This window comes from Heloderma suspectum, chromosome 1, assembly GCF_057233095.1.
Source record: "Heloderma suspectum isolate Gila_16-S chromosome 1, 16-S_ref, whole genome shotgun sequence".
NCBI lineage: Eukaryota > Metazoa > Chordata > Lepidosauria > Squamata > Helodermatidae > Heloderma > Heloderma suspectum.
The window spans coordinates 79,779,639-79,806,020 of record NC_139458.1 but is presented as its reverse complement, the minus strand read 5'-3'; the positions used below and the strand labels follow the sequence as shown (position 1 = coordinate 79,806,020).

Here is a 26,382-nt window from a genome sequence, read left to right as displayed (position 1 = left end):
AAATATAAACCCTACACCTACTTTTCTGACAGGGATGCTTTGACTTGGATTCCTGCATTGAGCAGGGGGTGGACTCAATGTTCTTATAGGCCCCTTCCAACCCTACTGTTCTATGATTAACCAAATAATATTTTCTAACAAGTTGCTGGACATGACTTTGTGTGTATGTGTGTGTGTGTGTTCTTTTCAAATGGACCTTTTAATAATTCTAAATTAGGGTGACCAAATACTCCAAACAAAGTGACTGATTTGTATTGTATAATCTTCCAAGGTTGTGCAATCTCAGAAGGGGGTGTGGCTGTGAGGGGCTGTGGCTGTGACTATCATGACGGGACCCCGCACTTCTGAGCTTGCCACTACACTACTGCTGGGGGCATCATGATTCCTCCTGGGGCCGTGCCCAAAGTTAGGGATGCAATAAAATTCTTCATCTCGGTTACAGGAACAGGGGGCCAATGAGGTAAACTAGTGGCTTCAGGAGCAGTGGGGGAGTTAGTTCCTACAAGGGTGGATCCATAAAGCATACTGAAATGAGTATGCCATCCACTTGCTGATATTTGCCTAACTATGAAAGATCTAACCGCACCCATACTGAAGGAAGCAATATCCCCAAACTGGGACTCCTTCTTTTCTATTACAGCCAGGCCTAGCTGTTGCCATTGCAATTTAGCATATATCTCTTTTTTTTGTTTTAAAAGTGCCTTGTAAGATGACCTCAGAGACATTAAGTAGTCCAGAGAGATAATCGCTTTATTCCTAAATGCCTGGCGAGAGTGATTCATTAACATTTTCCTGGCAACTCTGCATTCTTGGTCAAACCATCTATTGATTACTAATCTATTAGGATTGAACTGTTTATTACAAACCAACTTAGGTCTAAGATTTTGGATAATGATTTGATAAGCATGTAAAGTATCTGAATCAGAGTCCAGGATTCCTTAGCAAAGCAATTTAAAAGTAATGCTTTCCAGTGTCTGAGAAATAGAGGACCCGAGGTTGATTGACCAGTGTATTCTCCATTCCCCAAAATGAACTCCATCCAAGTTTTGGAAGGAATGAGGGGGACAGGGATTTAGGAGATCAACTGTTAGCAACAAGGGGAAGTGATCACTTTCAACCCTTTTGTCAACCTCAAAACTGTATATGTCAGGCAATACATCGACAGAATCTGCCATATAATCTATTCTATTGGCAGCCCTGTTAGTCAAATAGGTATGGGTGCCCATAGTCTTATCATAACAGGTTCCCATGCAAGCAATGCAGGTTATGCAAAAAGAAAACATCTGGGAAGCTCAACCCTGACTTATTTATAGTTTTATCCTGGTAAACGCTATAAGTAAGTGTTGGGAACATCCTCTGTAGTTGGTGCCATCCACTTGTTCAAACAGGCCAACCCCAATTCTTGCATTAAAATCTCCACATAACAGAAATCTTATATTGGGATACTAGAACTCTAGAAGGGTCAGGGTCAGGGTTTCAGATAAGCTATTCCAAATGCTATTAGGACCTAAATCTCTGGACAGGGTAGGTGGAAAATAGACATTTATACAGATCAAGGAGCCTATATACTTTCCCTTAATAAAAAGGACCCATATATACTGCTGAGAAATGCTATTCAATGGTCTTTTGAGTATAAGATTTAGATTTTTGAGTATAAGATCTAGATTTATCTCTTCAGCTACAGTAGCACTGAATCCTCATTTGAGTGATGGTCTAGTTCAGTTCCCATTAAATAAATCCCTAACAGCTGATTCACCTGTTACTCCTGGGAACACTGATAAATTTCAGTGGCCCAAGGAATATAATTTTAAGCAGTTTTCTCATGATTATACACTAGCACAAGAATGGACAGCCCAATGCTTCTTGGAATCTTTTGAGCACAGCACAGAATTATCATGTAAAAGCCCTAGTTCTTTGGCCCTGGTACAACCTTTACTTTATGGTAATGGGTGCATATATAGTAATGAAGATATAGATACAATTAGACCAGCCTGACAACTACATATACTTTCTTGGAATATCATGGGATACAGAAATGAGTTTTATGATGCGGATTTTGGAATTTATCTACAAAGATTTAAGATTCTTTGTTTACAGGAAAAATGGGCTCATGAAACTAATTTACCATCCCTTCAGAGATTTCATTCATTTTCTATCCTGGCTGTAAAAATTAGTGTAAAAGGTCATGGTAGTGGTGATCTTACTTTTTTGGCTGAGGATCAGGATAAAAATACAATAAATAAATAAATAAATGCATTTCAGTTGATTTGCAAGCTGACATATGACCATTGGACATGCAAATCTGAAAAACCTGGGTTGTTTATGGGTTAAACAAACCAGAGTTAGCCCAACAACAAACCATGGGCAATAGTAGGGTTAACTTCTGAGTTGTTTAACGTATAAACAATGCAGGAATTGCCACCATTATGTGTGAATCAAGTAAGGCTGACCCTTAGAAAGCCAGGTCATAAACCATTTAGGACTTTAAAGATTAAAAGCAACACTCTGAATTGCACCCGGAAAGCAATCGACAACCAGCGCAGGTCTTTCAAGACACGTGTAATATGGTCCTGATACCATGAACTGGTTAGCAGCCTAGCTGCCACATTTTGCAACAATTACACAAAGGCTTCTGGACACTCTTCAGGGGCAGCCCCACATAGAGTACATCGCAGTAGTCTAAATGTGATATAACCAAGGCATGAATAATAGTTGCCAAATCAGTCTCATTATTGTAAGCTAGAGCCCCTACATACCACTGTGAATAACAGAACCTCTGTATGCACCAGTGGTAAAGGGCCAAATCATCTTTGTGACCTATTCAGTTTTGCACACCACATTGAAGGTCAATAACCTTTTGTTCTTTTAAGATTTCTTCACAGTAGCCCAACATTGCTGTTCTGTTTTTTGTTTTGTTTTTGGAGGGAACAATCCTATGGCCGCCAGACAGTGGCTAGATGGCCATAGGATATCTTATTTTCTGGGAACCGACCTCGGAGCCCGCACTCCAAGTTTGGTTCCTGGAGAACCAACCTCCCCCTACTTCCATGCTGCCTTGGAGGAAGCACGGAACCGCCCCGTCTTCCACGCTTGCAAGAGGAGTGCAGAGCGGCCAAAAGGAGGCATTCCAGAAGGCATTCCAGGGTGGGTGGAAATGCCTGTACGACACATCCAATGTGTCATACAGCAGCCTCCTCCAATGCTCAGCCCTCCAGCGGCTAGACAGCCACAATCAGCTGTCTAGCCAAAAATGCAGGGCAGGAGGAGCACGGCGGGAACGATCCCCTCCATGATTCTCCTGCCCTGCACTGGATAGGCGGTTGCCTCTGAGTTCGGAGGTGGACGCCTATCTGGATAGGTTTGAGCCCTAAATGGCTTAACAAGAACTGGTGAGTTTGTCACCTGACTTCTTCCAAGTCAGTTCACCTTTCGCCACGTAGCCAGTCACATCTGTCTTTATCTCAGATAGGACTATCTGACCCAAGTCTTTTGTTTTGTTTGCCACACTGTGCAGGGCTCAGAGGGAACTAACAATGTGTGCCTTCTGCATCATAGCCTTTATGTTTCTCAGAACAAAAACAACTTGCAGCATCTTTGGAGAAGCAAAATTATTTGTTCCTACTATTTGAACCCACAGCAGAGGGTTCAAACCTGGCAAACTCTTGGGTCTCTGTGAACATTTGGGAAAGACCCACCCCAGACTCCTTTTCCTCTGAAACAGACATGCATCTGTGCTTCAGTTCTATTCATTCCAGTTTTCCCCATTTTCTTACAATTTGATCCCTTGTGTTGCTCAACCCCATGTCATTTACATTTGAAGTTTTCCCCATTGTGTCTAGGCCTTCAACACTCTGCCAAAACCCTAATGCTCTTCTTGTTCCCTTATTTGGCAACTGTAATTTCCCCACTCTGTTTCTCTGTCTACACATGCAAACATACTCCCACGTACACGATGTGGTGTGATAACTGCCGATCCAAGCTTAATTGGGTTAATCTAACTAACTTCTCCATTCTGTATCGAAGCCATATATTTGGTAATCTCATATACTTGTAGTAAAGCCTATGTTCTTTAATTCAAGCCCTGGTCCATGTTCAGTAACTAATATACCCTAGGTATAAGTGTGATGTGCAACCTCCCTGTGGCACATCTTGTCTCTAGGCCCAGGATCTATATTTATACATCTCTTTCAGTTACACATATTCACTTGTGTGTTGGGTGCATGCTCAGGGACACAAGGTAATATAAAGGTAATGGCACAAATACGGCCGTATCCCACCGTGAAATTGAATTCTGATATCTTCAAGATCCATAGTGAGGAGGAGCTTCTGGTTGTGCTGTGAAGCTGCACAACAAAACAGCAACTGTATCTCTTTATGTTAATGTTGTTTTTATTTGCTGCTGTTATTTTAATCTGTTTTATCTGATGCATTGATCTATGTGCAATCTTATTATGTTTTCATATTTCAATATTGGTTTTTCATGATCTTGGGTGTTTCCCGGTGCTAGCAGTTGGCAGGCATTGTGCAGCTGTTCCATCTTCTCCATAACAGATTTGGTACATTAAGGAAAAACAGAAGAAGAAGTAAGAAAACTCAGGAGGGTCACAAGTAGAAGGCAATGATATCTGGGCCCACCTGTTAACTTCCATGAATGAGGCAGGGCGATGGCACCATGAAAGCCTCATCTGGAAGCACCCCTTTTTATGTTGTTTCACTGACTATCCTTGGGAGGATAATCTAGCATGAAAGGTGGTATAAAAATCTGCTAAAAACCTAGATCCATTTCAAACTGTCTTTAGGCCTGGTTTTGGGACAGAAGCTGCTGGTTGCCCAGTGGGATGACCTTTGTCATGAGAGAATGAGGGGGAGTACAACCCTATTAGTTCTCCTGGACCTCTCAGCAGCTTTCAACACCATTGACCAGGGGTGTCATTATAAAAAGGCCCACCTGGGCACGGGCCCTGGATCTTTTGAGCTGTCCTAATTGCTTTTTTTGTTTTTACATTTTCCCATTGACTTGCATTGGAAAACAAAAACGGCCATAGCTTTTTTTGATTGTATGATAAATATATGACTTTTGGAGAGTTGGTAGCCCCCATGGAGCTGATTGAATATGCCAAATTTCAGGCAGTTAGGTCCGGTGGCTTTTGTGCTAGTCACAGGTAAAATTTGCTGTTTTCAAGAAAATCTGTCAAAGCAAAGAGCTATAATGTTTTTGTGCTTCCACATACGTGCATGGAATTTGGGGACCTGGCAGCCCCCATAGAGCTCACTGAGCCTGCCAAATTTCAGACAGTTAGGCCTAGTGGTTTTTTGTGCTAGCCATAGGTAAAATTTGCTGTTTTCAAGAAAATGTGTCAAAGCAAAGAGCTATAATTTCTTTGTTCTTCACATAAGTGTATGGAATTGGGAAATCTGGCAGCCCCCATGGAGCTGATGGAACCTGCCAAATTTCAGGCAGTTATGTCCAGTGACTTTTGTACTAGTCACAGGTAAAGTTTGCTTTTTCCAAGAAAATCTGTATCTGTAAATAAAGAGCTATATTTTTTTTGGTCTTCCACATACGTGCATGGAATCTGGGGACTTGGCAGCCCCTATAGAGATGACTGAGCCTGCCAAAGTTCAGACACTTAGGTCTAGCAGGTTTTGTGCTAGCCACAAATAAAATTTGCTTTTTCCAAGAAAATCTAAAGAGCTGTAATTTGTGTGTGTGTGTGTGTGTGTGCTTCCACATAAATTCATGGAATTTGGGGGACCTAGCAGGGCCTGCAGAGCTGACTGAACCTACCAAATTTCAGACAGTTAGATCCAGTGGCTTTTGCACTAGCCATCTGCTGCTGCCACCGCCACTGCCAACACCAGGCCTTCCCTGCGGACTTCTGCCTGGCAGACTGCCAGTCCCTGCAGGACCAGGCCCCCAGGTACTGAGCCAGCTGTGCTGACTGTTTCCACCTGCCCTTTCCTGGATGGGCTACATCAGCTGGTGGCCTGGGCAAGCCAGGGCCTGCAGGAGAAGCCACGACCACCCAGGGGAGAGGTGTGCTGCTGCCACCACCACCACCACTGTGGACTCCTGCCTGGCAGTATTTTTAAAGGGATTTTTTAATTGTTTTTTTTAATTTTGGGGGGATTCTGTTGTGTTTTATGAGTGGGTAGCCTTCCTGATAGGTGGGAAAAAGGGGCATGTATCCACCTGATGGAGGCAGTGGGGGCAGTGTTGGGGGCCAGAACATGCCGAGGCTGGGCGGCATGTGGCAGGCGCTGGCGGAGCGCTAGGGGCAGGCCATACCAGGTGAGGGGAACAAGGGAGAGATGCGTAATATCTGTCCCCTGCTCCGAGCCTGTCCAGAGCCAAAGGATAGCTGGGGGAGACGTGACTCCACTTTTGGGCCTTCGTTTGCTGCTCTGCAATGCCAGGTCTGTTACCCAGAAAACCTCCCTCATCCATGACATGATCCTGGATGAGGGTGCAGACCTGGCATGTATTACGGAGACCTGGCTGGCTGAGGCCACTGCTCCAACTCTGGCGGCCATGTGTCCAGCTGGATTTTCGTATGCATAGCAGCCGAGGGCTGGGGAACGGGGAGGGGGAGTGTCTGTTATCTACCGAGAGTCCTTGGTCTTCACCAGACCCTCTCTCCGGGAGACCAAGGCTGCTGAGTGCATGTACTGGAGGTTAGGGGTGTACAAAACGCCACTTACCTGGCTCCACTGGGGTCTGCAGTGGGGGGAGGCGATCCGGTCCTCCCCCCTGGAATCCTGCCCAGCTGGCTCCGCTCCGCGGCCAGTCCGCGGAGCCGCCAGCCTGGCCAATCCACAGCAGGGCCTCCATCCACTGCCAAGCTGCTGCGGACGCAAATGGTGTCCTGCATAGGGGACGCCATTTGCATCCCTACGCTAAGCCATGATAGGCTACGTATATATTTATGTAGGCTATCACGGCTAAAGCAGGGACGCAAATGGCGTCCCCTATGCCATTTGCGTTCCTGCTTTAGCCGTGATAGGCTATGTAAATATTTACGTAGCCTATCATGGCTAAAATGGGGATGCAAATAGCGTAGCGGCTGCCATTTGCATCCCCACTTTAGCCGTGATAGCTTACGTAGCTTACGTAGATACTTAAGTAGCCTATCACAGCTAAAGCAGGGACGCAAATGGCATCTCCTATGCCATTTGCGTCCCCACTTTAGCTGTGATAGGCTACATAAATATTTACATAGCCTATCACAGCTAAAGCAGGGACACAAATGGTGGCCGCTACGACGGCCACTGTTTGCAGCCACAGCAGCCCGGAAGATGACCCGGAGCCGCCGCTGCCACTGGAGCTGCCGCCAGGTAGGTCCGTTCCAGGGATTTCGGGGGGGGGCGGGGGGGTTGTCCGTTTCACCATGGACTCCGGGGAGGGCAGATTCTAACGAATCCGGCCTCACTGGAGTCCATGGAGGAATTCTCCAACATCCCTACAGAGGTTGGACCTGAAGGGCAGTCTGGAGATTCTGCTCGTGTACTGTCCACCCCGCTGCACGACTGACTCCCTGGCCGAGGTGCATGAGGTGGTCTCTGATGTGCGTGTGCAGTCCCCTAATTTATTGGTGTTGGGGGACTTCAATGTACATTCAGAGGCTGTACCCACAGGAGCACCTCGGGACTTCATGGAGACCATGGCTTCCTGGGAACTGCACCATATTCCAACTGGGACCACCCATGTAGCCGGTCATGCGCTAGACCTTGTGTTTGTTTCTGGAGAAGCAGGGAGTGATCTGGAAATCGGGGGTATATCCACCACCCCCTTGTCATGGTCAGATCACTATCTGGTGACTTTAAACTTCTCGGTTCCACAACCCCTCCGCAGGGGTGGAGGACCCATTAAAATGGTCCGCCCCAGGCATCTTATGGATTCCTGAATGCGCTTGGGGATTCTCTGGAGCATGCCAACAGCCACATAGCTTGGCTTGGTCGAGACCCTGGTGAGTGGCTGGAATGTTGCAATCACTGGGGCACTAGATCAGGTGGCTCCGAAACGCCCTCTCCACCTGAACATGGTGCGGATTGCAATATGGTTTAATCCGCGGTTATGAGCCCTGAAACAGGAGGTGAAACAGCTAGAGTGCCAGTGGCAGAAGGCTCACTCCAAAGACAATCAGACACGGGCTACAGCTGTATCTTCAGCCTATCGCGTGGCGGTGAAGGCAGCAAAAGAGGAAATTATGCTGCCTCTATCGCATCTGCAGAATGCTGTCCCAAGAGGCTGTTCTAAGTGGTCCAGAGCCTGGTCGGTCCAGTTGCTCCAGAACCGCTGGAGCATTCTAAGGCCTCCTGTGAGGCCTTGGCAAGGCACTTTGCAGATAAAATTGATTGGATTAGGAGTGTTATTCTGCGCACTGTGGATATAGTTAGTGAGCAAGAGGCGGCCTGTGGCAAACCAGTTTTGTGGGATCAGTTCCAGCTTCTTCCTCCTGATGAAGTGGACAAGGTGCTTTCATCTGTAAGGCCGACCCCCTGCTTACTTGATCCTTGCCCATCTTGGCTCATTATGAGCTGCAGGGAGAGATTGGGTGAGGGGATCAGGGCAGTGGTGAATGCCTCCCTTGAGGAGGGAGTGATGCCATCAGCCCTCAAGGAGGCAGTGATAAGACCACTCTTAAAGAAGCCCTCCTTGGATCCCCAAGTTCTGAACAACTTTCGCCCAGTCTCGAATCTGCCATTTTTGGGCAAGGTGATGGAGCGGGTGGTGGTGATGCAGTTGAAGGCACACTTGGAAGAAGCCGATTATCTAGATCCATTTCAGTCAGGCATCAGGCCTGGGCAGGGGACAGAAACGGCCTTGGTCGCCTTGGTGGATGATATGAGGAGGGCTCTGGATAGGGGCGAATGCTCCTTCCTTGTTCTCCTCGACCTCTCAGCGGCTTTTGATACCGTTGACCATGGTGTCCTCCTGGACTGCCTGGAGAGGATGAGCATTGGAGACACTGTATTGCAGTGGTTCCAGTGCTTCAACAGGTACCAGAGGGTAGCACTGAGAGAGGAGGTTTCGGATCCGTGGCTGCTCACGTGTGGGGTGCCACAGGGTTCCATCCTCTCTCCGATGCTATTTAACATCTATGTGAAGCCGCTGGGGGCCATCATCAGGAGGTTTGGGGTGTGGTGTCATCAATATGCAGATGACACACAGCTCTACCTCTCGTTCAAATCTTCACCAAGGTTGGCCATAGAATCCCTGTCCAAATGTCTGGAGACAGTGAGTGGCTGGATGGGGAGGAATAAGCTGAAGCTGAACCCTGACAAGACAGAGGTACTTTTGGTGGGAGACAAAAGGAGGTTGGGGGGTGTCGACCTGGTGTTGAATGGGGTACAGCTACCCTTGAAAGACCAGGTCCACAGCCTGGGGGTCATTTTGGACTCCCAGCTGTCCATGGAGGCTCAGGTGTCAGCTGTGAGCCAGACAGCGCTGTACCAACTCCATCTGATACAGCGGCTGCACCCCTACCTTCCCGACCATCTGCTCCCATCGGTGATACATGCCCTGGTCTCCTCTCATTTAGACTACTGTAATGCACTCTATGTGGGGTTACCCTTGAAGATGGTTTGGAAGCTGCAGCTGGTACAGAACGTGGCAGCTTACCTGATTAAAGGCAGCCGCCGGCGAGATCACATCACTCCAGTGCTGAAGGAGTTGCACTGGTTACCAGTTGTTTTCCGGGCCAAATTCAAGGTGTTGGTTTTGACCTTTAAAATGATATATGGTTCCAGCCCACCCTATCTCAATTAGTGCATCCAGCAACACCAGACAGGCCCCTTAACAAGATCAGCCTTGGATGGCCTTCTCTCTGTCCCATCAGCTAGGACAGTTAGACTGGTGGGGACGAGGGAGAGGGCCTTCTCTGTGGTGGCCCCCACTTTGTGGAACTCCCTCCCTAGGGAACTCTGCCATGCTCCCTCTTTAATGAGCTTCCGTCGCGCATTAAAAACGTGGTTGTTCGGGCAGGCATTTGGGGTGAGTTAGGGTATTTTTAGGAAATGATGTTTTTATTGTACAGTTTTATTGTTTTAAACTGTTTTATTATAGACTTGTACATTACCCAGAGTGGCTGGGTGACCAGCCAGATGGGCGATTAATAAATCTAATAAATAAATAAATAAATAAAATTGTGAGCATGGTACTGCAGGCTTAATTCAGTACCTACCCAGTTCCGGCTAATGAATTTACTACCCTTTCAGCTCAGTCCTATGCATGTTTTGTCCTTTGTGGGGTGGTGGTGGTTTTGCATGAACTCTAGCTTCAGTGATGAGGGAAACACACTTAGTACACGCTCAGAGTTTCTCCATAACTTAGCCCTAGTTTTGAAAACAGACTCATTGAGTTTTGAAAACAGACTCATTGGCTGAATCCTGGTGAAGTCTTGGCATAAATGAAGTTATGGGGAGGAAGATGCAATGAGAGCTTGTGCATATCAAGGAGGAGGTAGAGGAGAGTTGCATAAAACAAGACATCTGTTTTTATGAAGAGTTGCTGGAGGATGGGAGGATGAGGAGGGATGGTTGAATGGAGGGGAACAGAATTGGTAGGGGGAGAATGTAAGTGCTCAGTGGTGAAAGAGAAGCATTCTCCATATATTCAGAGGTACTCTCTATTTAAGAACATAAGAAGAGCCGTATTGCCTCAGACCAAGGTCTATCTAGTCCAGCCTTCTGTTCACACAGTGGCCAACCAGATGCCCACAGGAAACCCACATGCTAGATATGAGTGCAATAGCACCTTCCCACCCATGTTTCCTTGCTGCTAACATTGATGAAATGTAAATAAATTCTAGTAATTCTAAATTTGCATGCATGTTCATCCTTCAGAAACTTTGCACGTTCCTTGCCTGAGGGACACCTCTAATGACCTGTGCATTTTCATAGAAATCTACCCAAAAACTATTGGGGAGGGGGTGAATGGAAGGGAAAGCAAATCACTCCCACCTCCAAATTGAAGAACTCCCCTTCCACATGAACTGCTGCACCTATCCATCTGGAACTTTGCTGGTTTCTTACTTAGGGACACCTCTAGGCTCTCTGCAATTTTCAGAACAATGGTCCACAAGGAACATAGAGAAATACATCCCCTTTTGGAGACCTCAAAATGTTAAGGTCACCCTTGCACAAAACCCCTTGTGGCTATCATTCTGAAATTTGGCAGGCCTCTGATGGGGCAATGAATCATGAGCTGTTTATCCAGTTCTTCCAAGGAATAACAGTGTTATTGGCAGTTTCCTTTAAAAGAAAATCAAAATATGAATGCTGCACCTATTTTTTCTGACATTGGGCAGGTGTAATCCCCTTCTAGGGGGCTACAATGCCTGGAATTACCATCCAGTTCTGACCAAGAAAAAAAAGTTACAGTTTTTTTCTAATTTCCCATGGTAGTCAACAGGAAGCATAAAGACTAATTTTTCCAAACCTTGACTCAGATTTGGTGCTGAGCTGAAGTGGACTGACTACAGACTGGCCCGAGCAGAAGCGGGATGTTTTCCAAGATGCTGAATTGGGGTCTGAGTTGAAGGGGGTGGGGTCAGTACACACTTCTTATGTATGTATGTAATCTATGCACACATGTAAGAACACCACATGCACAGCACACACACATACACATATATATTAGAGGTCCACTTAGACTCGGAGATATAGAGATATACATGAATGTGCAAATTTGTGTCATGGGCCTATACCCCCGATCTTTTAAAAACCTAGCAACACCCCTGGTGTAGTTTTTCTTGTTTTTATCTCCATTGCTGTTGCCACCTTGAAGCTTCAACCATAAGACAGAATATAAAACTCAATATAAATAAATAATAAAGTCATTTTTGTAGCAATGCATTATATTGAAATAGGCTAATTTTATTCCAAAATGAATGCTTACACACACAGAGAGAAACTTGCATCAGAACATCTGAAGGTATTAATTTTAACTGGTTTAATCTTCCAGGTTTCTGTTACCATGTAAACTAGCAATCCCTGAGAGGCAGCATAAATAGGGACATTAACAGTGTAGCTAATAATGGCTGGTAACAAATAATAATTTTATTCCTTACCAGCCATTTATTTATTATATATTAATAAAATAGTATGGCAAATAATATTTCCAATAACAGTTTTATTTTTTTATTATATTTATATCCCACCTTGTTTCCCGTGCAAGGAACCCAAGGCAGTTTACATGGTCCTCCTTCTCCTCTCCATTTTATCTTCACAACAACCCTGTGAGGTAGGTTAGGCTGAGAGTCAGTGACCAGCCCAAAATCACCCAGTGAGTTTCATGGCTGAGCAGGGACTAGAACTCAGATCTCCCCAAGTCCCAGTCCAACGCTCTAATCACTACACCACACTTGCGCTCTCTCCATTGGGGGGAAAATCCCAAAGACTATGAAATCTTCATCAGAGATTTTTGAGAGGAGGCTGATTGATCATCTGTTATGAACAATTGTAACACTGCATGGTGTTGTTGGATTAGATGATGATGATGATTTTCATTTCTATACCACCCAATAGCCGAAGCTCTCTAGGCGGTTCACAAAACCATAAAACAATATAAAATATGAAAGCTTAAAACCACAAAATAACAGTACAACCAGAATAAAACCTAGCAGCAATGCAGAGATTTAAAATACAGATTTAAAACACCACTGTTAAAAGATTAGGATGCTAAAATGCTAAACTACTGGGACAATAAAAAGGTCTTCACCTGGCGCCAGAAAGAGTACAATGTAGGTGTCAGGCAAACCTCTCTTGGGAGCTCATCCCACAGCTGGGGCGCCACAACAGAAAAGGCCCTCTTCCTGGTAGCCACCTGCCTTACTTCCTTTGGTGGGGGCTCTCGGAGAAGGACCCCTGAGGATGATCTTAGGGTCTGGGGAGGCACATATGGGAGGAGGCGATCCTTCAGATAACCTGGCCCCAAGTCATTTAGGGCTTTGAATGTTAATACCAGCACTTTGAATCAGACCTGGAAATGGACTGGTGGCCAGGGCAGCTGGAAAATACTAGATCTTTGGAGTTTAAACTGTGTTCTATGGAAACCAGTATTTCTAAGGAAGCTTGTCAATGTTTCCATCAAAAAGATTCATAATGGCTGACAAGCTGCCCACAATGCATCGTATGCAGTTTTATACTGATCATCTCCTTCTATGCACAGCTGCAGTGGAATGTTGAGCACATTCTAGGTTGCACTCTCAATTTACACAGATCAGCTGCTGGAATCCACATATCTTGTCAGCACCATGTGTATGCTGAGAATGTGCCTAAGAACACAGTCCAGACTCTTCTGCTACACACAAAGGTTGTGCATCAGAAAGATCCATGTGAAAATGATTCCATAAGGGTAGGAAGGCTGAGCTCTCTGGGTTTGCTGACCATTAAGGCAGGGCTTACACAGAGCTACTCAGAATTTCAACGGGTGAGTAAGTATTACCTCTAGGCAACCAGGCAGAGAAGTTTTTTGTAGACTGGAAGAGAACAAGTCCTTCTTTTCTTTCAGGTTGTCAATGTGTGATAACTGGCTAAAATACATATACGTGGGCTACTGTGCTGTTAAAATCTGTGTGGGCTATTAACCTTTGTGGTCTCATTTGCAAGGGTGCATTAAGGTCTCTCCCAGTTGTATAACGTTAGCTGGGTAAATTATTCTTGGCATCTGCAACTACTTACCATATTAAAATTTTACCTTTCTCTTCTGTCTTTAAGTAATGGATCCATTTCTAAATGCTTGATATGTACAAATTTATGGGATTTTTAGAAATGGATTTCACTGACTATAAATTAAGGAAATATTGTTCTCATTTTTAATACTTCTTTACATAACAGACATTCAATCACTACAAAGATCTGTTCCATTACACATCTATGCACATTCACATGTAACTTGTAGCTTCTAGCTTTGCACTTTCTTGTGAGTAAGCCCTGTTAAACTCAGTAGTGCTTACTTCTGAGTAATCACACATAGAACTGAGCTGTTTAACTTTTTTCTTATTCAAGTCTACTCAGAATTAAAGTCCAGTGAGGAAGCTTACTCCCTGGTAAGTGAGTATAGGATTGTAGTTGCCCCAATCCAGTGAAGGAAATGCAAAAGTGGATTCAGGCTCTGTATGTGCATTTTTTAAGAGTGGGATCCATGTGTGCAATGGATGTGGTGCATGCAGCTACCAAATCAGTACTGATACATTTAGCATTGGTGGCTGTGAGTACACCATGTACATAGACTCAATCAAATGCTGACATGGCCAATGAGTTGTTCAGCAGATAGAGAAACTGAATCCAGACCCCTTTCCTTCAGAACAGGTCACTGAGGTCCCTCTAGCTCCAACACCGTCACCTTTTTGGTGCCAGATTAAGACTATTCCCAGGCATTTGATGGTGTATGATGGGCCATTTATGTCCGTTGATTCTCTTAGGTCCAGACAGTATCTTATTGTAAATATTTAGCTGTTTAAATTGCTTTAAACGTTGTATGTTAGAGATTTTATACTATGTTTTTATTATCTTGTATTGTGATGTGTATTTTTTGTGAACTGCCCAGAAAGCTTCGGCTATTGGGTGGTATAGGAATGAATGAATGAATGAATGAATGAAAACTGGTGCTGCTAGAACCAAGAGTACCAACCATCTGAGAGGCACATAGGAACCTGTAAGTATACACAAGCAGTCTACTGTTGTCCATAGTATGCATATCTGAATCCTGGCAACACTTAGACATGCTTACAAATGAAATACTGAAATTCCATTGAACCCAGAATCCAGAGAAGGCATGAGCTAAGAAATACAATAAAAAGCATGTGCAGCATATTGGCCTGTTCATTCTCTGCATGTGGTGGGTTCAGTGCTCACTTACCAGCCCCAGCTTCACATCCATACACTGGACATCATAATTGCAAAACAGCCCCATGGGGGCAGCCATCTTTTTCCCTGCACGATGTCATTTGGAACCACAGAGCAATGTGTCTCAGAACCTTTCTTAAAGGAGATGTTTAACTGGCCAGCAGCTGGCTGCTGAGCAGAGGAAGAATAACAATACTAATTCTAATAATAGTAGTGGTGGTGGTGGTGGTGGTGATGATGATGATGATGGACATCAAATAGTCCCTGAAAATGTTGCAGCCTTTATTCTCCACCCACCTTTGCCAGAGGCCAAAGGTCCAGTGAAGGAGAGAGAATGGGTGGAGATCTGCCCTAGGGATCAAGTACCAGTGGCAGCTCCCACTGGTGCAAGTTCCCTCCACCTGATTTCAGGTGTTTGACCCTTCCCACTGTAGCCCTATATGAAACAGGCCCCATTGTTCAGGATGCCCCTAGCCCTCTGGAGAGGGTTTTCTTTCTTTTTTTTAGAATACTTATTTATTTTTGTCTCCTTGGCGGGAAAGGTAACAGCGTTCCGTGCACCTCGGTGTTCAGTCTTGCCGGCCACATGACCACGGAAGCGACTTCGGACAGCGCTGGCTCTTCGGCTTAGAAACGGGGATGAGCACCACACCCTAGAGTCGGACACAACTGGTTGGGGACACCTTTACCTTTACCTTTTTAAACAATACCAACAACCTGATCAATAACTACAATTTCCTAACGGTACAATATTCTTAGGAGGACACAACAATACTGAAAAGAAGAAGAAAGGGAAAAAAGAAAAAAAGAAAGGAAAAACCCTTCTTTTTTAAAGGGTTAAATTTAAACTCCAATACACATGGGCTTCAGATCCCATTCTGGGATCTCTGGGATATTTAGAAACTATACCTATAACATTAGCAATATTACAATTTAATAATCAACCTTACATTTCAATATCATATCATCAGTCTCAAAGCAAGGAAGCTTATAGCTCTGGAGAGGGTTTTCAGGGGACACAGAAGCTAAAATGGGTATCATGGGAAAAGAATCTTGGTTGCACAAGCTGCCATCTGCTGGCACAAGCCATACTGGATACAACCCATAGAGATTTACATCTTTTATACCAAGGAAGCTTTCTGCTAGCACCTATGGAATAGCAAGAGCCACAACTAACAATATAATCGGGTTATAGAAATTTCAGTTGTAATATGTTTATTATCCCATGGTTTTATAAGCTATGCTATGTCTATTCTACCTCTGTGTGAGATTGCTATGCTAAACAAAGACACAGTGCCTTATCAGAGACTCAGGAATGCCAAGAATGTATTTACATTAAGAGTACATGACTATCTCTCTGCTGCCTCTCTCTGCGCATGCCTGGGTATGTGAAAGGCATTGCCTGTTTCCTGTCTCCTTCTCAGCTAAACAAAGAAATTAGTAGAGAGCAGGCATAAGACAGCCCCCAGAGACTTTGTGTATATAAGCCTCTGGATCACATTACTTGATTGTGATCTTTGCTGGAGCGTTAACCCCAAAGGTTGCCTTATTCCGCAGAATAAAATTGTGTTGGAACAGATCTCTGCCTCCTCTCGTTCTTGGGAAACAAATTGGATGAGTCTACCAGGGATAGAACACAATTTTTGTAACAATTGGGATGTCTAAAAGAGGCCTTATTCATGATTGGCTCATGGATATCACTTTTCTGCAAGGTGGTCTGCCTATGACTATAGAGGCAACATTGCATGTTTATGAATTTATATCAGTCCAATTTCATTTACCATGACTGAAAAGACCAATTAATTATTCAAATTAATTCTTCCACCTAGAAATTTAACTTGTTCATGATTAGCCTATGAAATCTGATATACAAGGTATTTGCATTAGCTACATTGAGGCTGCTGTCATAAACATATTAGGGATTAAGGTCCACTGAAGACAGTGGGATTTACTTCTGAGTAAATATGCACAGGATTGTGTTGTAAGTCTGCAATATACCCATGTACATGGGAGTCAGTCTCATTGAACTCAATGCTGGGTAGACATCCATAGGAATGTGCTGCTAAGAAAACATATTTCTTTAAGTACAATACTGTGCAAACAAATGTTGCCCTTATCTAATTTTCCACCCTTACAAACTTCAGTCACAGCTCACAGGCTTAACAAAAACAAGGGCAACAAAAAATTTGCTCTCTCAGACATATGACTGTTTATCTGTTGTGTAGATAAATACAAACCCCCTGCTATATATCATGGGACATTTAATGCACAATAATACAAAAACAATCCTCTGAGTATTAAAACATATGTATCACATTCAGATATAAACACCTAAAGAATTATGTATGATGAAAGACATTGTATAAAGTAGGGATGGGAAGAAGGCAGATTGAGATCTACTGGAGATCTCTGAATGATTTGCAGTAGATCAACGAGAGTTTTGTGACAACAGAGCACACGCCCCCGCCCCACAAAAATCAAATTGTTGGGATCCCTGATTTGTAGTAACAGATATAGATCTGTACTTGTATATGCAGTCAAACCCAGGTTATGGCTCCTATTGAGCAGGAGGTGATACACTCCCCCCACTGAGCCAATGTTTTGCATCTGGCTCCACCCCTGCAAGTTACCGTTTTGCATCTGGCTCCCATCTAGTAAAAAAACCAGAGATCCCGCAAGCCTGACGTCTGCCCGTGCCCGGTGTGAAGAATAAGATGCTGCCGTAGCTCCCATGCTTGCCTTGTGTGCAATGCTCATGCTAGAATATACATTCACATCATCATCCCAGTTTGATTTTAGATGAAAGTAAATGGAACGGGAGTGGGGGAGTTATCAATTAGGGAAAACCACATTGTGCTACTTTTCTTTACTGCAGCCACAGTATCCTAGCAACAGCTGCGCCTGCTGTTCCTTTTCCAGACGCTTTGCTGACTCACCAACTGATTCACTCAGACGGCAGCTTTATTTGGTTTCTGATTAGCATCACTGTGCTTTCGTGCAGCTTCTGTGCCTGCCCTAGGCCACACCTATACATAGCCTCTGCTTCTCCCTCCATGCATGGTGCAATGAGCTGTACAATGGATGGTCCTTCCAGGGGGTGAAACAATTACAAGGGTCTTTTTGGGCCCTTTGCCAGATGTGTTCTCTTCTGCACCCAGGGGCAGTAATTAAGATGCAACAAACAAATGCAATCTGTAAAGTTAATCTGCAATCTGAAAGGAACGCTTTGCTTTTGTTCTGTTGCCAATAGCTTGAGGTCTGTTCTCCTGTCGAGGAACAAGTGCAATCCCCATGAACACCAAGAACCATGGCACATCATGCCAAGCATCAATGAATTTCAGCATACCATTTTTTTGCAAACAAAAGTTGACATTAAAAAAAAAAAAAGCATCTGCTCGTGTCTCTCTGTTTTCCATTGTTATTGCTCTACAATTTTAGGAAAACACCTCTCAATTGCAGAGTCTCCTATCATGTAAAGTTGGGAGGAAATGGAAAAAAACAGAAACCCAGCTCTGGAATAGAGACGGATTAACATTAGACACTATTCCTGTTCCAGCTCTAGTGGTGCACAATTGCCAATGGCCTAGGCAGGAATGCACATCAAAAGATGTAACCAGCCAGTTCAGTGGTGACCAGACAGGTATCGCAAAGCATACGTCTCTAAGTGTGCATCTTCATCAATGTCACCTATTCCTGCAAACAGATCTCTTTTTCTGGAGCTGAGCAAATGGCTATTCTAGCAGAGGAAGTGATACAGCTTACAAACAAGGGGCAGATAGCTGGGCTGGCCACTTGCACGTTGCCAAAGGATGATTCCATTGCACAATCCCGAGGAGGGTGGCAAGAAGTAGACAGGGTAATGAGAGGATGAGATTGAGAAAAGTAGAGCTGTGCGCAAATGGTCCCTCAAAGTTCTCCACCTTATTTGTGGGCAGAGAAATTTGGGAGACAATTTCACTGAATTTCTCCAGGGAGAAGAGAAATTCTCAACAGTTTCTCACAGGTAGGGGGTCACCATTGGCGGGGCTTGTAGCACAGCTTCTTTCTTTTTTTAGAGGAAAAGGGGTTTGGGTTTTCCATACTCCATTGTTCTGCCTCATTCTCGGGGTGTTTTATAACTTTTTTGTGGTGTTTTTGAGCTTACCTAATCACTGCTACCCTCCCAGGCTGCCTGCACCACCTGACATGAAAAGGGGCCCTGTGGGAGGAATTACTTCATGATGCCTTCCCCTGGGCTTCAATTGAAGTGAAGGAAGCTGAGGAGGCTACAGGCTGCCGGAGAGATGATTGTACAATGAAAAACAGGACATTTGCACTCACTTCTCAGCTACCTCCTAAGTAAGGAAGCCCCAAACCCCCAAACCCAACCCATGAGAATTTCTCCAAAATGTCTTCACTATTGCAGATGAGCTGAATTTTTCCTTTTCCTCATGTGCTAAGGGAATGGAGGGAAGTTGTTGTTTATTCGGTCAGTCACTTCCGACTCTTCATGACTTCATGGACCAGCCCACGCCAGAGCTTCCTGTCGGCCGTCACCACCCCCAGCTCCCCCAAGGTCGAGTCCGTCACCTCCAGAATATCATCCATCCATCTTGCCCTTAGTCGGACCCTCTTCCTTTTGACTTCCACTTTCCTTAGCATCAGCATCTTCTCCAGGGTATCCTGTCTTCTCATTATGTGGCCAGAGTATTTCAGTTTTGCCTTTAAGATCATTCCCTCAAGTGAGCAGTCTGGCTTGATTTCCTGGAGTATGGACTGGTTTGATCTTCTTGCAGTCCAAGGCACTCTCAGAATTTTCCTCCAGCACCACAGTTCAAAAGCATCTATGTTCCTTCGCTCAGCCTTCCTTATGGTCCAGCTCTCGCAGCCATAGGTTACTACGGGGAATACCATTGCTTTAACTATGCGGACCTTTGTTGTCAGTGTGGAGGGAAGGCTTGCCATAAAATTGAAAATATGGTTTATGGAACTATGAACAACACATTCATAGTGCTATGCAGGCAGTTACCTGCAACATGGCTACAGTCAAGCTGGGGACGGGATGTGCATGAGCATGCACTCCCCACCCCAAACCTCACGGTGTGCTTGGCTACCTCAGAGACCTTTGCATGTTGAGCACGAAGGTCTTCATAGGGGCTTGTAAACACGTTGTAAACAGTGGAATATGCCTGCACAGCTCCTGTGATTGCAAACCCTGCCTTCTCAGCAGTACTGTTTCCAGGTTTTGGAGGGCCCTTCGGCAAGACCCCCTCCACAGGCCCCCTCCCTCAGTGAATCTACCTTCTCACCACCATTGCCACCAGCTGCTATTGCTCCTCATCCTCTTTCTCATCATGGCTACCACTTTTATGTTTGACAGGCAGAGAGCCAGTGAGCAAACAGGCAGTGACATCTACTGCTCTTCCTTCTCACCACCACCATTGTCTGGACAAGAAGCAGGGTAATAAGCAGGTTCCATGGTGAAGAGTAGGAGCAACTCCAGGGGATGCCTGCCAATGGACTCCTGCTAGGGTGTAGGGCTCAGCATATGCCCAACCAAGCCTACCCTTGATGCCTGCATATCGGGGTTTCCAGTTGCAGGAGTTGTGAAGGTGTGTTCAGCTGAATATGTTTACTGCAGCCATTTATGCAGCCCTTTGCACTCAGCGCATGGAAGTCTCTGAGGCATGCTGTGTGTGTGCGCACATGTCCTGCCCCCACTTTAGCCCTACATGTGATGCAGGCAAACATGCATAGGGCCCATGATTTTATTACACTTGTAGTGTACTGTGTTGTGGAGTGTGACTGTCTGGAAGTGGAGCAGGAGGGGAGGGGCATTGCTTGGAGGATGGACTATCAAGGTAAGGGGGAGGGGAGTTTACTTGATGGATGGTGAATGAGGTTCCTAGGTTAGGAGTAGGTCTATCAGATGTGATCGCCCATTTTGAAACTGTATATAAAAAGAAGAGTGAAAAAACAGAAGTTCATACCATTATATAATGAATTCACCAACAAACATAGCTTAATATTTATTAATCAAGCATCGTCATTGCGCTCCCTGCCCCCGCTCCACACACCCCCAATTCCTTTCCTTGTTCTCATATCTTTTTAGACTGTGAGCCTGAGGGAAGGGATTGTCTGATGGCTGACTCTTGCAAACTGCCTTGGGAGTCTTTTGACTGAAGAGCAGGGTAGAAATGCTTTAAATAAATACATACATAAATAAATAGTTTCCCATTCCCTCATGAATAAAATCAGTTAAACCCAGGTCTGTATCCCATGGAATTCATGTTGTAAGGATCTGAGCACCCACCCCAAAACAAAGTTTGCACAGTGAGACGATGGCACATTGTTTTAAACGAGTCTGTTAACTGCCTCAAATTGATGGTGAGCTAAAAATATAATATAATATAATATAATATAATATAATAAACTCTCCACTATGGTTATATAGCAGGGGTGGAGAAATACTTTAAGGTGGGTCCACCCCAGGCTTTCCATGGGCTGGATGCTCTCAGTGGCCATGGCCCCACCATGCCCATTTGCTTTTCTTGGTGCTGGGAGAGGAACGTATTTCCAGGCCACTCTCAGCACAGAGGAAGGGACTCAGCTGGCCTTGGGAGGAGTAGCTCTTCCCAGTGCTGGCCAAAGGTGAATGCTCCTTCTTTTTTTCTCCTCGACCTCTCAGTGGCTTTTGATACTGTTGACCACGGCATCCTCCTGGACTGCCTGGAGAGGATGGGCATTGGAGACATCGTATTATGGTGGTTCCAGTCCTTCCTCTCTGGCAGGTACCAGAGGGTAGCACTGGGAGAGGAGGTTTCAGATCCGTGGGCGCTCACTTGTGGGGCGCCACAGGGTTCAATCCTCTCTCCGAAGCTATTTAACATCTATGTGAAGCCGCTAGGGGCTATCATCAGGAGGTTTGGGGTGTGGTGTCATCAATATGCAGATTACACACAGCTCTACCTCTCGTTCAAATCTTCACCAGGGTTGGACGTGGAATCCCTGTCTAAATGTCTGGAGAAGGTGAGTGGCTGGATGGGGAGGAATAAGCTGAAGCTGAACCCTGACAAGACCGAGTTACTTCTGGTGGGAGACAAGAATAGGTTGGGAGATGTCGACCTGGTGTTGAATGGGGTACAGCTACCCTTGAAAGACCAGATCCGCAGCCTGGGGGTCATTTTAGACTCCCAGCTGTCCATGGAGGCTCAGGTGTCAGCCGTGAGCAGGACAGCATTGTACCAACTCCATCTGATACAGTGGCTGCGCCCCTATATTCCCGACTATCTGCTCCCATCAGTAGTACATGCCCTGGTCTCCTCTCGTCTAGACTACTGTAATGCGCTTTATGTGGGGTTAACCCTTGAAGACAGTTCAGAAGCTGCAGCTTGTGTAGAACGCAGCGGCTCACCTGATTAAAGGTAGCCATCGGCGTGATCACATCACTCTGGTGCTGAAGGAGTTTCACTGGTTACCAGTTGTTTTCCGGGCCAAATTCAAGCTGTTGGTTTTGACCTTTAAAACCCTATGCAGTTCCAGCCCAGCCTATCTCAAGGAGCTCCTCCAGCAACACCAGACAGGCCACTTAACAAGATCAGCCTTGGATGGCCTTCTCTCTGTCCCATCAGCCAGGGCAGGTAGGCTGGTGAGGACGAGGGAGAGGGCCTCTGTGGTGGCCCCCATTCTGTGGAGCTCCCTCCCTAGGGAACTACACCATGCCCCCTCTTTAATGAGCTTCCGCCATGCATTGAAAACTTGGTTATTCAGGCAGGCATTTGGGGTGGGTTAGGGTGTTTTTAAATAATGTTTTAATGTATACTTTTACTGTTATAAATTGTACCATTGTACATCGCCCAGAGTGGCCAGGTGACCGGCCAGATGGGCGATTAAGAAATTAAACAAACAAATAAATAAATCAGCCAGCAATGGCTGGAGCCACTCCTCCCACCATCTCCCGAGTTGGGTGTCTCCTCCCCATGCCGATGGACCCCCCTTCAAGCCCGCTGTTATATCTGTTCTATGACTGAAGATGACAGGGGTGATTCCCCTGCACACTGCCAGTCCTCCCAATTAGAATCCAAGGAGGCTCAGTGGGCCAGGTGGAACCCTGAAGTCCTGAAGGCCAGAGGTTCCCCGCCCATTTTATGGAAGCAATAGACCTGCAACCCAGTTAAGCCAAAGTACTCAGAGCTTGCTCACAGAATGAGAAACAATGTTCAATGGGTCTTAAAATGATAGGTCAGCAATCATTGTTGCTTTTTTTCTCCATAGGGTAAGGGAACAGGAACCTTGGAAGCTGCCTTATAGTGTCAGACCATTGGTCCATCTAGTCCAGTCTTGTTGCCAATGGCTGGCAGTGGCTTCCCAGGGAGGAGTTTTTTCCTGCCCTACCTGGAGATCTTCATGACTCTACTACTCAGCTACAGCCCCTCTGTTGATCAGATATTCATTTTCACAGTGATGATGACTCCTTTTTACCAGCTTTTTTGTGAAGAAGACGAAGACGAAGAAGAAGAAGAAGAAGGAACAAATGGGAAGGGATGAAATGGAAAGTTGTTCAGAGCTCACTAACCATAAACACACCAGATGGCTTTGGGCAAGGCAATCACTCTCAGCCTCCGTCCCCCACCTGTGATATGAGGATAATATTGATTTACCTTCCAGGGTTCTAAGGCAGGCCTATGTAACAGAAGGCCCTATAAGCCATTTGTGGCCCCTGCATGGACTATCTGGAACATCTGAGGACCGGGCAAGACTTGTAAACATTTGCTACCCCCATATCTCTTGTGTCTGCCACCAGAAGCCAAAACTGTAAGACACATCAGTGGTAGGTAAAGAAGACTCACACTGTGAGGAATTAACATCTGGCTCTGACAGGCATTTCCAGGCTGGGGATATTCTCCTCCAAGACCTGCTGTAGTCCAAAGATTCCGAAGCAGAGTGGCACAAGGCTTTTTTTCTTTAAACAAATGTTTGGAACTACACAGTGATATGTGACTGGAATGTGCAGCTGTAGCACACACTACTGAAACACACTTGTGTATTTCCCTTGTGTGTGTGTATGCACATGCTTTGTGGCCTACAGTCACATTTCATGACATTTAGAAGCCTAGATAGATGCTGTCAGAAGTGGAATCCTGACATTAATGCAGAAGAGCGTTATACTCAAGCTTCGCACAAGGGACATCATGAACTCCAGCAAACCTTTATTTCGAGTGAGGGATATTAAAAGATATAAGAACAAGAGAGAAAAAACAGATGCCCAGACACAGTACAGCAGAGTGTAAATCTCAGCTCACACCTTTCTTAGTACATCAGGCTGCATCAGATTCTGGAATAACCAGAAAGTGAACTCTTAAAAGAAATAGTGATCCACATATTCCATACACCACCAAGAGAAGAATGTAGTAGTCCCTTAAGCATGTGGAGAGTTTTGGTCACTGCTGATTTAACTTCCCCCTTCATGCTTTTGGTAGGCCAAAAGCCACTGGACTGAATAAGTCAGGCAATTGGGGCAGACAGCTAAAAGCTTTTCTTTTAAAAACAGGGAATACTTGTCTTGTCTTTAGAGCAGGGATGAGGACCCTTTTTCTCCCTGAGGGCCACATTTCCTCAGTGGAAGGTGGCCCTCAGGGACTACATCCTGAGAGTCCCTGACTCTCCCCAGGGGGGGAGGGGGACACACAAAAAAGTGGGTTGAGTCAGATACTGTCTCACACACGCATGTGCACACACACACACACATGCACATCTGCTATCAAATCTGTTCTTGAAGGAAAGGAAAGGAAAGGAAAGGAAAGGAAAGGAAAGGAAAGGAAAGGAAAGGAAAGGTTCCTCCTGTGCAAGCACCGGGTCATTACTGACCCCTAGAGGGATGCCACTTACGCTGGCGTTTTCATGGCAGACTACAGTGGGGTGGTTTGCCATTGCCTTCCCCAGTTGTGGCTACCTTTCCCCCCAGCAAGCTAGGTACTTATTTTACCGACCTCGGAAGGATGGAAGGCTGATTTGACCTGAGCCGGCTACCTAGACATATGTACAAACTTGCACATCTACTCAAGATACATATTAATTTAAAATATCTTTTAACATTAGCAATAGAGCATCTTTGGCAAAGGGGGGATCCAAATAACATGCACACAAACACACACACCAGCTTCTTCAAATAATGGGGGATTTATTAAGCATCAGCAAGAATTTAAAATGCACACTTATTACTTTGGGGGAAGTAACTTGGTAGAGCAATTGTAATTCAAATAGAAGTATACAAACCAATTAGAACCTTCAAAACCCTGTGGAGAGAACTCTATTATGGGGAAATTACTGTTGTTCTCTTGGAGGCTGATGCAGAGATGGAGATGAGCAAACTGTTCAGCTTGCTGTAGGATGGGTTTTGTCTGTGTGAGAGGTCAATCAGATTAGGTAAATCAGAGTCCCTAACACTCTTGTTAGGGGTAAGTATTGGAGAACGGGCGGGGGGGGGGGTTTCAAGCAGATCTATCCAAAGGTGGGGTGGGGTGATCAGGCTGTTTCTGCTGCACAGTCACAGTAACCAAAGGGGTTAGGGGTAAGAGTTTACCCAACATGTACAGCTCCCTCATTCCACTTTGGAACACCTTGTGCACTTACCTGCTGTTTCCTCTCCACAAGAGAAAACAGGCTTGCACAACCAAATTGATCAAGGACACTTAATAATTGTAGACCTCAGCTTAACCATCTCTTCCAGAAGAGTTAGCTAACTGAGGTAGAAAGATAAAGAGGGAACATGAAGAAGTGCAAAGAGGGTCCGGGCTGCAATCCTTTCCACTAGTTTGCCAGGGAAAGATATACTACATGGCTCCATGACTCCAATTAAATAGTTCAAAATTAGATCAAATTAATACATCTGCACACACACACACTCGCGCGTACACACTATGAAAAAGGAGGTGAAGAGTGGAGGCACCCATTTGTAGAAAAGCCTCCAAAGATGGATTAGGGGTTTAAAGATAACTTCCCCTAGGTCAATCTGACCCATTCCTGCAGCTGAAAATTGGGGCACATTGAAACTCCTGGGTTTCAGTGGCCACAGAAAAAGATATCCTTTTAAAATGAGGCTTTTGCAGACTGTCGCCTATGGCAAGGCACAGACCTAAGCAGCCAGCCTGGGCAAAATAAGCAGTGGATGAGAGATAGAACTGAAGTGTCCTGCACACTTAAGAGTATTGTACCTGGGATGGTGCAAGGGTAGCAGACACTCTGGAGTTTGTCTGCCTCCATGAGAGATCGGTTGCAGCTCCCACCAAAGTGGGCAGGCGAAAAGACCACACAATCCAGTAGCAAGGACCTAGATTTTGCAGGTTCATCAACCACAGAGGAACCAATCCAAGAATTGTCACACCAATGGCACAGAACTCTGCTTTTTTATCTAGTTTACACAAAGACTTTGATGTCTGATTTCGTATCTATCAAGGCTAAAACACACAAATTGCAGGAAAATTCTCAAGTATCAAGACTTGCAGCTCCTGACTGAACACAAAGGGTTTGATTACCCTGCTGCCAGAGCCATCA

The 26,382-nt window shown here is 45.2% G+C and overlaps 1 pseudogene; it reads right to left on the bottom strand.

Moving 5' to 3' along the window:
• Positions 1-436: 436 nt before the first annotated feature.
• Positions 437-26,382, bottom strand: part of LOC146357494 (uncharacterized) — a 38,468-nt pseudogene continuing 12,522 nt past the window's right edge.